Raw genomic sequence first — 12586 nt, 5'->3', positions numbered from 1 at the left:
AGGGACCAACACTCACTACTTTATTCACCATCTACCTGACATAGGGAGGACTGGGACTATATGGTATTCTACTGAAAGGATGTTTCCTATTGTTTTAGTGAAGCTGCCCCAGTAAAAAGGGAACTGTGAGAGAATAAATGTCTCCCAGGAGACAAACAGCCAAAAGGGTGCTTAAATTGTGTTTATTTCCCCTTGATTTCCTTTCCTACCCTGGCATAAAAGTATTGAAAGAGTGATCCTATTAGAACTAGTGTCAAGCAGTGGGATATATCTAACCCTACTGAATGTGAGGTGCCAATTGTTATCACAGAAGTAGACAAAATGGCAGATTGATAGTAGCAACAGCTACTACTGCAGCAACAGATAACCTGATAACACCTGATTATAGCACAACTGCAGCAATGGTGCCAGAACTTCCTGCAGTAGATGAGAGCTGTGTTCTATCTTTGAACCTGCCGGCCATCCTGGCTTTGGATGACTGTTCCAGAATGAAAATTCTCCTCATTGGGCAGAGCCCTTGTGTAGGCTGGTGGTTCCCTCGCCAGTCCAGGAAGAACTCAGCACCACACCCAAGTCAGTTTCAGGCCCTTCCCTCAGGGCACAGTTTATTAACTCAAACACAAAACTTAGGCAAACTGTCAAAACAGAGGTGTTCCTCTGCCCACCATAGGCTACAGTTCCCAGAGGCTTTCCCCCTTATTCTCTCAGTGCTGACAGAACAATACACCTTTTCCCTTCAATTCTTCTGCTTCTACTGTAAGGAGCCTGTCTCACTTCTGCTCACTGAGCTATCATAGCCATTTATAGGCTATGACCCCCTCCCAACTGGGTCTCATAATCAAACAGGGCTGGCTGGATCCAGATCCCCTAGATCTTAGAGAAAGTTCATCCTATTACACCTGGGCTGTTCAGTAGCAGTCATGTAGCCTCTTTGTGATTGCAATTCCAAAACCTGCAATTCCATCTTCTTCAGTAACCGCAGAGCTGGTGATGGTGTCAAAGGTTGGACTATTTCTGATCCCCATGAATGTGAGGTGCCCACGTTCAGCATGGAAACAGACAGTTGTCCAGAGGTTTGAGAAACCTGTATACATTCTGCTGACCCATTGTGGCAGGTGGAGTCACAAAGGAAGTGCAAGTGGGCCATTTGCACACAAAGAGAGCTGTAACAGATTGGAAACTCAAGCTTGGGTAGGCTGCGGCTTGTATTGTATTCTGTTTCTGAGTAACCCATAAAAGCAAATCCCTGAAAGGTAGTGCATTTGGACAGTAACTCAGGGCCTGCATGCTCTTGTGAAGATGGTAGAGACTCCTGTTCATGCCTTTCAGCGCAGTATTCCACATCAGATTATGGTTCATTCTCATGCATATCACATTCTATAGGGATGCCTTCATAGATTCAGCTGACAAATATATCTACATCCTCTTGCAATTTGATCAGCAGTCTAGTGGTCAGCTTCTGAAACCTGATGTTCAGAACTCAACCTGAGTGCTTGCGTGTGATTAAGTGGAAAGGAGATTGTTGATTCAGAAGTTTCAATTATTCACAAGAAAATAAGTTTTTTAAAGCCTCTCAAGAAAGAGGTGGTGAGAAAAAGGGAATGAAGCAGAACGAAGGGAGTTCAGGGTGGGGAGGAAAGAACAACATCAGGTCATTGCTCATGTTACCCTTTCCCCTCCCACTCCAGTATCGTTTCCTTGCTTGTAAGAAAGGGGATCAGAACTCCTTCTCAGAGCCCACTCTACATCATGTTTGGTTTTCCTACAAGACTTAACAATCACAAGAAAAAGAAGGTAAAAATAGCAGAAACCATGAATCACAGCAGGGGAGGGAGTTTAAGGTGCTCAGCCCTTCAGCGGATTGGGCCTTTACTACATATCAGAGTTCTATTGACAAATATACTTCAAACTACATACATTGTTAGAAATTCTCTAAATCTATGTCTGTATCTCTATGTCAATAGCGGTTCTTAATATAATATGTGATGCAGTTGTTCCAACCTGTTGTATTGTGCCTGGTTTTCTTCATGTTCACTCATCAAAAGGTAGGATTTCCTAAACTTTTATCTTTTTACAATATTAACAAAAATACAACCCAGGAACACCGCGGGTTGAGACCTATTTGGTATCACCGGTATTTTAGTATATTTACAACAATTATTCCTCTGCATCCTAGGATCTTGAATTGCTACTTTTCACCATCCCTTCAAATAAAATGATGGTATACTTCAACTCTTTCTCAACAAGGTTTTCTTATGTGCAGCTTTTACCAACTGGCAGCATTTAAAGTAGGGATTTAGTAGAACTATCTTTGTCCCCACCCTCAATTTGAGCACTGTCATGTACCAAATCACTGAGACACTGAAATGTCTTTTCCCTTTCAGACTGTAGCATACATCTGTTAAGACACAGTGATGTAGTACCAATTTATAGATAGAACCATTAACCCCTTAGAAATCAATACCATTGAACTATACAATTTATACACCTTGATAATTTAACCTTTCTGTCACATGTCTATTTCTTTTATAATTTCACATTGTGTATGTGTGTGTGTGGGGGGGGGGGGAAGGTCTTCTCTTCAATAATCACATTTAATTCCTATTTAATTACAGTATGTATGCTATACAAGCAGAGCATCAGTGACATCCAGTGGCAGCATGTATTAATCTCAGGCATAGCATGTTCTACAGGGATGCCTTCATAGATTCAGCTCACAAATATATCTACATCCTCTTGCAATCTGATCAGCAGTCTAGTGGTCAGCTTCTGAGAGCTGGTGTTCAGAGTGCTTGCATGTGATCAAGTAGAAAGGAGAGTTTCATGTTGCTCTGTAAGCAAACTCTAGTGCAAGCAGCAACAGTCCTTAATCTGGACAGTTTCCATACAGTGAGGCTGTGAGTTCAGGAGGAATAATATCAGTGGATGCACATTGAATCAGCACTTTTTACGTGCTCATAGTGTTGGTGTACTGTACGTGTTGGGAGACACATGCCTTGTAATATTTCTGTCTGTGACATCTTAAAACACAGAGATTGTAGCTTTTTAGGGCAGGGACCGTGTTTATCTGCGTCATAGATGCTGCTAAGCACTTTGTCCATGCCCAATAAATAGCCTTTAATACTATCTGGGTAACATCAATCTATTGCTCAAAACAATGTACTGTGCCATCAAAACCCCTTGCCAAAAGTTAAAAATACACTCAAATGAAAATTAAAGCTAGGAGCTTTAGATTCAAGGAGATCAATCTGTTCATCTTAAAGAGAAGATTAAGGAGTGACTTGAACACGGTCTAAAAACATCTACATAGGAAACAAAAACTTGATATTGGGCTCTTCAGTCTAGCAGACAAAGGTATAACAAGATCCAATGGTTGAAAGTTGAAGCTAAACAAATTCAAACTGGAAATAGGGTTCCTATTTTTTACAGTGAGGGCAATTAACCACTGGAACAACAGGTTTATGGTAGATTCTCTATCACTGGCCATTTTAAAATCAAGATTGGATTTTTATTTTATTTTATTTTGAGATATGCTCTAGTGCAAATAGGAATTAATTCAAGGAAGTTTTATAACTGCTTTGTACAGGAGGTCAGGCAAGATGATCACAGTGGTCCCTTCTGGCCTTAAACCAAAATATGACTAATCATAACAAAGTTAAATCCAAACAGTTCCCACTTCCCCACGAATATAAATCCTTTTTACATTCCTCCAGCCCCAAAGCCTTATTAAAGAGGTAAGTCTAGCCATGTACCCTGAAGCTCAACCAGTTCAGGCTATTTTAGAGAATGTGGGGAGCAGGTTCCAAAAATGAGGTCCTCTCATCTTATCTTCCTTCCTTTTTATAAAAAAGGGGCTCCAGCTCAACTGTCTTTTTTTTTCACCATAGCTGCAGTTGTATGATGTGGGAAAGCTCTGACAGGGTAAGCGTAGAGCTGAAAATTCCATTCCATGAAAGATTTTAAGATTTTGGATCTTTTGTTTTGGTTTTGATTCAAAATGAAACCTGAAAACACTGAGGTTCTCCACGAAAGAAATTTAAAAATAAATATTTCAGATTGATCAAAGCATTTTGTTTTGACTTAGACTTTTTATTTTGTATTATAAAATAAAAATTGAAATATCATTTAAAGTGTTTTGTTCTGAAAATGTTAAAACAGGATATTTCGACAAAGTTGGAATCTTCCTCTTTTTAACTCCAAAACAAAATTTTGGTGAAACTGATATGTTTTCACACAGCATTTTGATTTAGACAGAACTGTGTTTCCCCACAGAATAAGGTTCTGTTGGCTTTTCTGATCTGCTCTATTAAGGAGGACTAAATAAAAAACCTTTCTATATCTGTCCTTATGTTTCTTATTCTGAAAAACTAAAGTTCAGCAAACTATGACAAACTCGATAAGTGAGATATTAAATGAGATGTATTCAGCCATGCTGAGGTCCATCCTTCCTGCTTGCAATGAAAATCTGAGTGGTTGCACCTCTACATTCCTGATTAACATTTATAATCAAGTAGTTAAACATGCATCTTCTCAGATTTATACATACAAATAAACTGCAGGCACAAATGCATGTGAAAAGGTTGCAGTTGCCTTGAATGCCACCTTCAAACAGAGGCTAAATATATGCCCCTAATTTAATCATTTGATTTTAAAATGATCCTTTAGTTAGACTTTGGGACCACTTTTATTTTGGAAAGACTATAGACATCTAATATGAAAGATACACACCATTGGTTTGTTGATGTATGAATCTGTTGCACTCAACCTTTTTCTCTTGTATCCCTTGCACTTACTCCTAATGTATTTGCATAGCACAGTAATTATCTGCTAAAGGACTGTCAAAAGACATTCATTCATTTATTAAATAATAACTAAATACAAAAGGCTATAGAAAAACCATGAGAAATATAATAGTAAGCATTTAAGATATGCTTATGTACCTCTTCAGAGGTTCAGAACCATCACATCTCCCACATCAGTCAATAGGAGTTGTAGGTTTTCAACCTCTTTTTGGACCAAGACCTGCAAGCAGTGGCTCAAAGTAATTTAAACTGTAATCCTGCATCAGGATCAAGTTCTATGGCCCTTTTGTGGAGCTCCACTGAGTTCCAGGGGCCTCCATAACAGCACCTCTGCTAGTAGATCCTAATCCAGCATTGGAGCATCAAACATTACTCAGCCCTCATTGGAAATTTCTTTAGAATTTAACAGAAAAACATTCTATAGAAAATGTAAACCTGCCTAAAGATTTCAATAGCAGGTATTTTCTATTAAATTCACTTAACTCCTATTACGTTCAATAGGATGGCCTAAAAAATTTACAGAACTCAATAGAAATTTTATCCTTTCTATCAGCTTTCAGTGTAATTTCTTGAGGATCTTGTTGGTTTCATCTCTATTAGAGAGGCTTGTCAAATATTAAATAGTTTATACCTCATGATTTTTGTGAATATATATATATATTTATTTCTGAGCAAACAAAAATGTGCTAGTTGCATATCACAGAAGATTTTAGCTTCTTTACAACTTTGTATTGCTTATTACTTTACTGCTATTGTATTGGCAGAATGTTTCATTAATGTCCCTAACTCCTTTAACATATTTTATTTAAAAGACCGACAACTTTAATCAAAAGAAATGTTAAAATCCTAAACTTCAACCTGCAACCTCTTACATCAAATTCTATATAAACTATAGAAACTATCAGAAAGGAAATTCTTGGTTAATAAAACAAATGGGATTTTAAAGTAGTTCCCAGCGGCAGCGGGTCTTAGCAATATTTTTCAAAGCTATTGAAAGGTGCTGGAATAAATGAAAATTTTAAATGGTATATAACGACTCTGGAGTTCAAACAGAGAAGGTTCCCTCGTGCAGGTGCCTTGGCATATATGCCTATTGAAGCAAATTGCAATATATTTTGTTTCAACAAGGAGAACAAGAAGAAAAAAATTCTGCCATATTTTTGACAGATTTTCACCAACTATTAAAATATTTTTTTCTAGGTGATGCTACAAAAACATGGAAAGATTAAGGTTGGGGATGGGGAATTCTATAACTAGTACTAGCATGAGATTCCCTTTGCTATTAAGAATAGGAAATTTCGCAATTGATTTTAATGCCTGAGTGGCTACAGCAAGTCATGCTCACCTTCTTCCCAAATGGAATGTGTATTTCAGATAAACATTTATGTTCGTGTAGTATGTACACACTAACCTTATAAATGAATCTTTCTTGAAACAGCAGAGGTTGGATGAAATGTTCTTAATAGCGTCCACCAAAACAGTGTTTCCAATAAATATCGGTGTGATCTTTTGACTGTTGGTGGCAAAGGCTGGAAAAGACTTAGTTTCTGACGTGATCAGTTATCTCTACTTGCATCTATTTATTTAAAGAACTAGTTACCACATTGTATACTAGAATTCTGAGTCATCGTGTGCTGTTTCAATGTGAAGAATGCATAGGCATAGGAAGAAATGAAACTTTGCCAGAGCTAGTACGTGAGAGTGCAACATAAACTGTATGATTGTTTGCAAAGTAAGCCAAAAATGTCAAGGCTAATGAACCATTTAACTATAACCTGTGAAAGAATGAAATATGTTGCTCGGTCCAAAGATGATATTTCCAGAGTTTTTGTTCCATTGGAAACTTTGAAATGTTATCTTTTCATTCTAATTCAGAAGGAAAACTGAATTTTAAATGTTAAAATTTCCATCAGAAAGGAAATTCCATTTTCTGACCAACTCTACTGGAAAGGCTTAGTTTCCATAAACAAGTCACAGGTTTGTAACCCAGTTACAAGGGAGATACTACAACTTTTAACTGTGTAACTAGGTTCCCTGACTCCTTGTTAGTCAGTTTTCATGGTCTCTTAAAATAAAGAACACTCCTCTGCACAGTGCCGGGTTTACAATGGTGCCAGTGGCACCATGGAGCCAGGCCCATGCTCAGAAGGGGCCCTAGCCTGCTCTGCTTGCACTGTGCCCTGAGACCCCACCAGCCTGCTGGCTCCTCCCACCCTGCCCACCACTTGCTCCTCTTGGCCTGCCCGCCAAGGACTCCTCTTCACCCCCTGGTACCACCCACCGGCTTCTCTCTGCCTCCTGGCCAGACCCCAGTGCACCTCTGGCTCCGGGCAGTCTCTGCTTCTCACCACCTTTGAGGCCCCACCTGTCTCCCTGAAGCTGAGCCACCTGAGACTGGTGCAGAAGCCTGGCCAGTCTCGGCCAGTTTGGTGGGCCAGTTTGGTGGGGCAGTTTGGAGGGCTTGGCTGGGCCCCTCCAGGCAATTGGGTCCTGAGGGACCCTGGCTGGGGCAGGCCCTGGCCTGGCTGATCACGCCACTTCCAAGGGGCCGGAGCGATTCCCCTCCCCGGGACCAGCCGTGGCTGCATTAGCAGCTCAGCCCAGCAGACAGTCACCTCCCAGCAGGGCCAGTGAACGTGGCTGGAAGGCAGGGTGTGAGGAAGGGGGTGTCTGGAGGGGAGGGGGTGCTGGGCTGTGTGGGGGTTCGGTAGATCTGTGTGTTGGGGCACTAGGGAGTGGGGGTTCTGTGTGGGGTGCTGGGCAGTTGTGGTGGGGCTGTGGGCAGGGGGGGCTGTGGGCAGGGGTGGTGGTGTGCAGGGTGCTGTGCATTTGTGACAGGGTCTTGGGGGGGTGCTGGGTATAGGGAATTGAAGGGCTGTTCCAGTGTTGGGTGGGGGGGCTCTGTGGCATGGCATAGGCCCGTCCCCGAGGGGAAGGGGCACACTGGCAGCACAGGACTGGGCAGGCCACTGTGCATCTGTAGGGTGACCAGATAGCAAGTGTTATAAATCGGGACAGGGGTGGGGGGTAACTGGTACTTATATAAGAAAAAGCCCCAATATTAGGACTGTCCCTATAAAATTGGGACATCTGGTCACCATATGCTTCTGCTGCTGCTTCTTGACCAAAAATAATCAGTAGTTCTTACAATAATCAACTACAAATCTCCTTCTTAGCAAAAGCAAGTTCTTAGCAGAGTACGGTAACATTTTCTTATACAATGGGTAAAGAGGTGGTCTTGAGTATCTAATTAACTCCCAGTTAATATGGGGTAGAGACATTCTTAGCAACTTTTTATTCCCTACTAGCAAAACACCATCTGGCATATTTTTCTAAGAACTTGAGAGACTGCCTTTAGAATTCTCTCTCACACACACACACACCCGTTTTTGGTAATAGAATTTGAATGTCAATCATCATGAAAAAAGAACTCTGGTGGTTTATCCAAGTTCCCCCAATTGAAAGAACGTCTGTCAATCAGCACTGTTGGATATGGTTAGTATTGTAGCGTGACAGTATTGGCTGATGGGACTAGGCAACCTTTCAGTGGTCTTTTTTTGTAGTCCTTTTCCTTTTCTACAAGGGTTTTAAAAGAGACATAAACTGTGTTCTGAGGATAATTTAAAAGTTCATATTTGCATAGAATGTCACTGTTTGTTCAATGTGTAAACACTTAGGCAAATCAGATTCCCAAAGGGTTTGGGAATCCAAACAACCCTTCTGCTAATAACACAAATACTGAGTAATTCATCATACCTCTCGAGGTTTGTTATAGGCATTTTAGTCCCAGGATGGGTCCAGATCTAGGTCTAGAAAACCTGCAACAACTTTGTGCCATATATGTTGCAAGTAATGCATGACACAAACCTGACATCCCAGAGGATGTCCTACCAGATATAACAAAACAAAAGTTTCCTTGAAATGTCAACATTTGATATGACTCTTTTTTTTTCTTTTTTTTCAGTTTCCTGTATTTATTTCTAAGTACATCTTCTCGTACTAGTATTTTATAATAGACATTCCAGTGGCTTCTCACTTGCTTCATTGCCATAACTTGGCTAGGACAGATCTGCAAGCAATTGGCAGTTCCTGTAGAATCACTGAAAAAAATTTGAATGCCTCAATAACCAACATATTTTTTATCTTGAGGTAGCCTTTACATTTCATGTTAATGTCTATAACCGAGCCTTAACTTTGATTTTCATCAGCCACTTACTTTCCACAGCAACCATAACTAGATACACATTCCAGCTTGATAAAATCACTCTCACTGCTGCTTTCTGAATGAAGAATGACTGACTAAAACTGAGAGACGCCGTGCAACAGGGTTCCTGTGACCACTTTCTTTGAAAGAGTCATCAGCATCTAGATCACTAGAAATTAAAATGTCTGATGAAGACACAGACTACTACTTAGTCCATTTTAATTTTTCTTCAGGAACATTATCATAGCTCTGAGGGGTCATGAGGCATGAAAGTGTCTATCTGTAATAGCCAGAATAGAGCTGGGCATCCATCCACATACTTCCTTTTTTTCAATTATAGCATATGGCTAGAGCTGTGCAGACAGTGGAAATTCCATTCTGTATATAGTTTTGATTTGTTTTTGTACTGATTAGGAATGAAATTGAAAATTTGAAATTCTGTAAAAGAAAATTCAGAAAAAAATCAGTCTATTTGATTTTTTTATATTATGATATAAAATATAATTCTAAATTTAAAAGTCATTTCAAAAGGAAAATGAGAATGTTTGTTTTATTACAAAAATGTCAAAATGGTATTTTGACATTGTCAGAACCTTTCCCACCATCCTCCAAAATGAAACTGTGATGAAATTGATATGATTTTGCAAAGCATTTAGATTGCATTCTCCAGTGGAAATTGGTTCCATTGAAGTCTTACTGACCAGCTCTCCATATGGCATTGCTGTAAGCTCTGAAGCGGTGGAGGCTTAGGACAATTCTGAAAGACTGAGGAAGCTCTGGGAAGACTGAGCAGATTGGCTAGGATCCTTGATTTGAAAGTGCAATACCTTCCTTTGTGAACAGAAGCAAGAAAAAGTCCCTTAGCAGCTTCAGATGGAAAGCACTAAAGAAATGCTTATTATATAAAAGGAAAATTATAAGAATAATCCTTTTTATTATATGAATCGCAGAAGCAGCCACATGCCCCTATTGGGGATCCAGACCCCATTGTGCTAGGCCCTGTACACCCACATAACAAAAAGATGGTTGCTGCCCCCAAAGAGTTTATAATTGAAGGCTATGTCTTGTCTGCATACTCTGTTACTGAGGTGTGTACATGCTCATGTGTGCTCCTCATACCCGCACTAAATGTCCACATATGCTGTGCTAGACACTGATATAACACTGTGTACATGCATATAGCTGTGTCCCCACCACCATTGTGATGCAATGTTAGTGCTGCCATTTCAGGGATGGTATCCCAGGTTTCTGTGCGGACAAGAGGAGACTCTAGGAACCAATTTGCTGTGTCAAGTTGGTAGTGTCCCCCGCCTTCACAAATTTGGCAGTGGCCTTTCCTGATCATGTTTCCTTTCACTGCGGTTTCCTGCAAAAGTGGGTGGAAAGCAAGGAGCAGTGGGATGATAATGTGGTTCTGCTCCTCTTCCTTATTGTGGGACAAATGTTTATGCAGTAGAGTAGGCAATTGGCAAGATACTGGATGGAATTTGGGCAGAACTTTCTGACACATCAGTACCTGCATTCACCTAACTATACCATGGTATGCTCTTGGATCAATTGTTGCTTTTGGTGCAGGAGAACCAGCATGGTGTGGTGACCAGTGGTGGCTTCAGAACTTCCAAATGAGAAACCAGACATTCATGGAGCTGTGTCAAACAAACCTCCAGTGCCAGAGCACTCGATTCTGGGAAGCTATACCAGTGCAGAAGCAGGTGACTATAGTCCTGTAGAAGCTAGCAACACCTATAGGTCTGTTGCAAACCACTCTGGCGATAGAAAGTCCACTGTCAGGTTGTGGTTGTGCAGGTTTGTGAGGTAATTAACACTGTGATCTCCCCAGGGATGGTTGCCATAAGAAAAGTTCCAGAAATAATAGCTTGATTTGAGAGAATGGGGTTTTTGAACCATGAAGGAGCCATCAATGGGTATCCTAGCATTTTGTTCACCACCCAGGGCAATTGAGTACATGAACTAAAATGGTTAATATTCACTTGTTCTGCAAGGATTAGTGGGCCACAGAGGCAGATACATAAATACCAATGTGGGAAACACTGGAAAAGTTCATGATGTTAAGGTGCTGAGGAGATCAGGACTGTACTTGAAGGGGCAAGAAGTGACTTCATTCCCCAGGAACTATATTGTTCAGTACAGTGTGCCACTGTTATTTTGGGGGACCCTGTGTACCAGCTCCTAACTTGGTTCATGAAACAATACCCCAACATCAATAACCCTGGAAAAAAGGAATTCAGTTGCAAACTCAGTAACTGCAGAATGGTCACGGAGTGTGCCTTTGGTAGGCTGAAATCTCTTTAGCACCGCCTGTGAAACTGTCTGGATGCCACTATGGCAAATGCTGTTTGTATAATCATCTACTGCACTCTTCATAATGTTTGTGAGGGGGCTCAGGACAAGTCTGCCAGATCCCACCCATGTGTACATTGGTCCCAGTTCCCAGCAGGCAAGGGAAGACAGAGGTGCCATATGTGCACACATTTTGACAAAATAGGGAGATAGAGGATGACATCTGCTTATGCTGTGGGACACCTTCACAATCTGTACATCTGCTGGAATTGAGGGAACATTGGTGCATACTTATGGGGCTACATAACTTTGAGGGTTTTGTTTCTCTGTGGCCCAGAGATGATTAGCCATTTGTTCCTGTGACAAGTCACATATTAAAGACAACTGTGGAGGGTGGCGGCCAAGTTATAATGCTGTCACTGTGCAATGCTTTTGTCTTCTCTATTCCCCTCCCCTTGCAGTGTCCTCTGTTTGGGAACTTGAAATATGATAACCCTAATTCCAAAAGGAATTGCAGCAGAAGCTGCCCCATCCTGAAAATACTTTCATGTGAGGGGATCTGTAATTTTGTTTAACTTTCTGTAGATACAACAGGTTAGAATATGAAATTTAGGCTTATTAAATAAATCTCGTTTCAAGTAGGAGAAAGTCCAACACTGCAGTCAGACTTACCTATAGCACAGCATCTGAGACAGACTGAGCATGGGACCTAGGCTTAGAGATGATCACTTTGCTTTGTGATTTTTTTCCTGCTGATAATAAATGAACAAACTCCTGAACTTCAAGCTAGGCTGTTGTGTGATCAGTTTCTCACTTTATGCTCTATCCATTTTTTTTCTCTTGATAGGGGTGAGCTATACTAACATGAACTATAATGCAAGCAAATCCATACAGTATGTCTGCCAAAATAACAATGTGAATAAAAACCTATATTTTTTCATAGCATCAGCCTTCCTTCATGGTGTGCAGTATGTCTTCCAGAGGCATATGATACTGTATTTATTTATTTATTTTTAATTTAGCATGATGGTGGATAGTTTCCCATGTGGGCTAAGGAAAATACTTTCATGTTAGTGAGCAGTGTGCAATATGTATCCTAACAACCTGAAATGGGAAGGAATCAAAAATCATACTTAATCATTTATGTGAGCCCTCAATTACCATTTAGTTCTGACATGTCTTCTTTCTTTCTGTTCTGTAAATGGAGAAAGGGCTTGAAAATTGATTTGCATTTAACTCAGCTCATTTCCATATTTCTCTCCACATGTTTGGTGAAAGT

General features: G+C 40.4%; 1 long non-coding RNA gene across 2 annotated transcripts in view; it reads left to right on the top strand.

The window, feature by feature from the left end:
• Window positions 1-12586, top strand: part of LOC120406696 — a 66142-nt gene that overhangs the window by 32584 nt on the left and 20972 nt on the right. The window contains exon 4 of one of the 2 annotated variants that reach the window (XR_005599491.1): window positions 10582-10718. The exons of the other annotated variant lie outside the window; for it this stretch is intronic. This is a non-coding gene — a long non-coding RNA (uncharacterized LOC120406696). The remainder of the gene's footprint in view (window positions 1-10581; window positions 10719-12586) is intronic. 2 annotated transcript variants of the gene reach the window in all.

The sequence above is a fragment of the Mauremys reevesii genome, linkage group 5 (assembly GCF_016161935.1).
Source record: "Mauremys reevesii isolate NIE-2019 linkage group 5, ASM1616193v1, whole genome shotgun sequence".
NCBI classification, from domain to species: domain Eukaryota; kingdom Metazoa; phylum Chordata; order Testudines; family Geoemydidae; genus Mauremys; species Mauremys reevesii.
The sequence above is the reverse complement of the archived record's forward strand: the minus strand, read 5'-3'. Positions and strand labels throughout refer to the sequence as shown.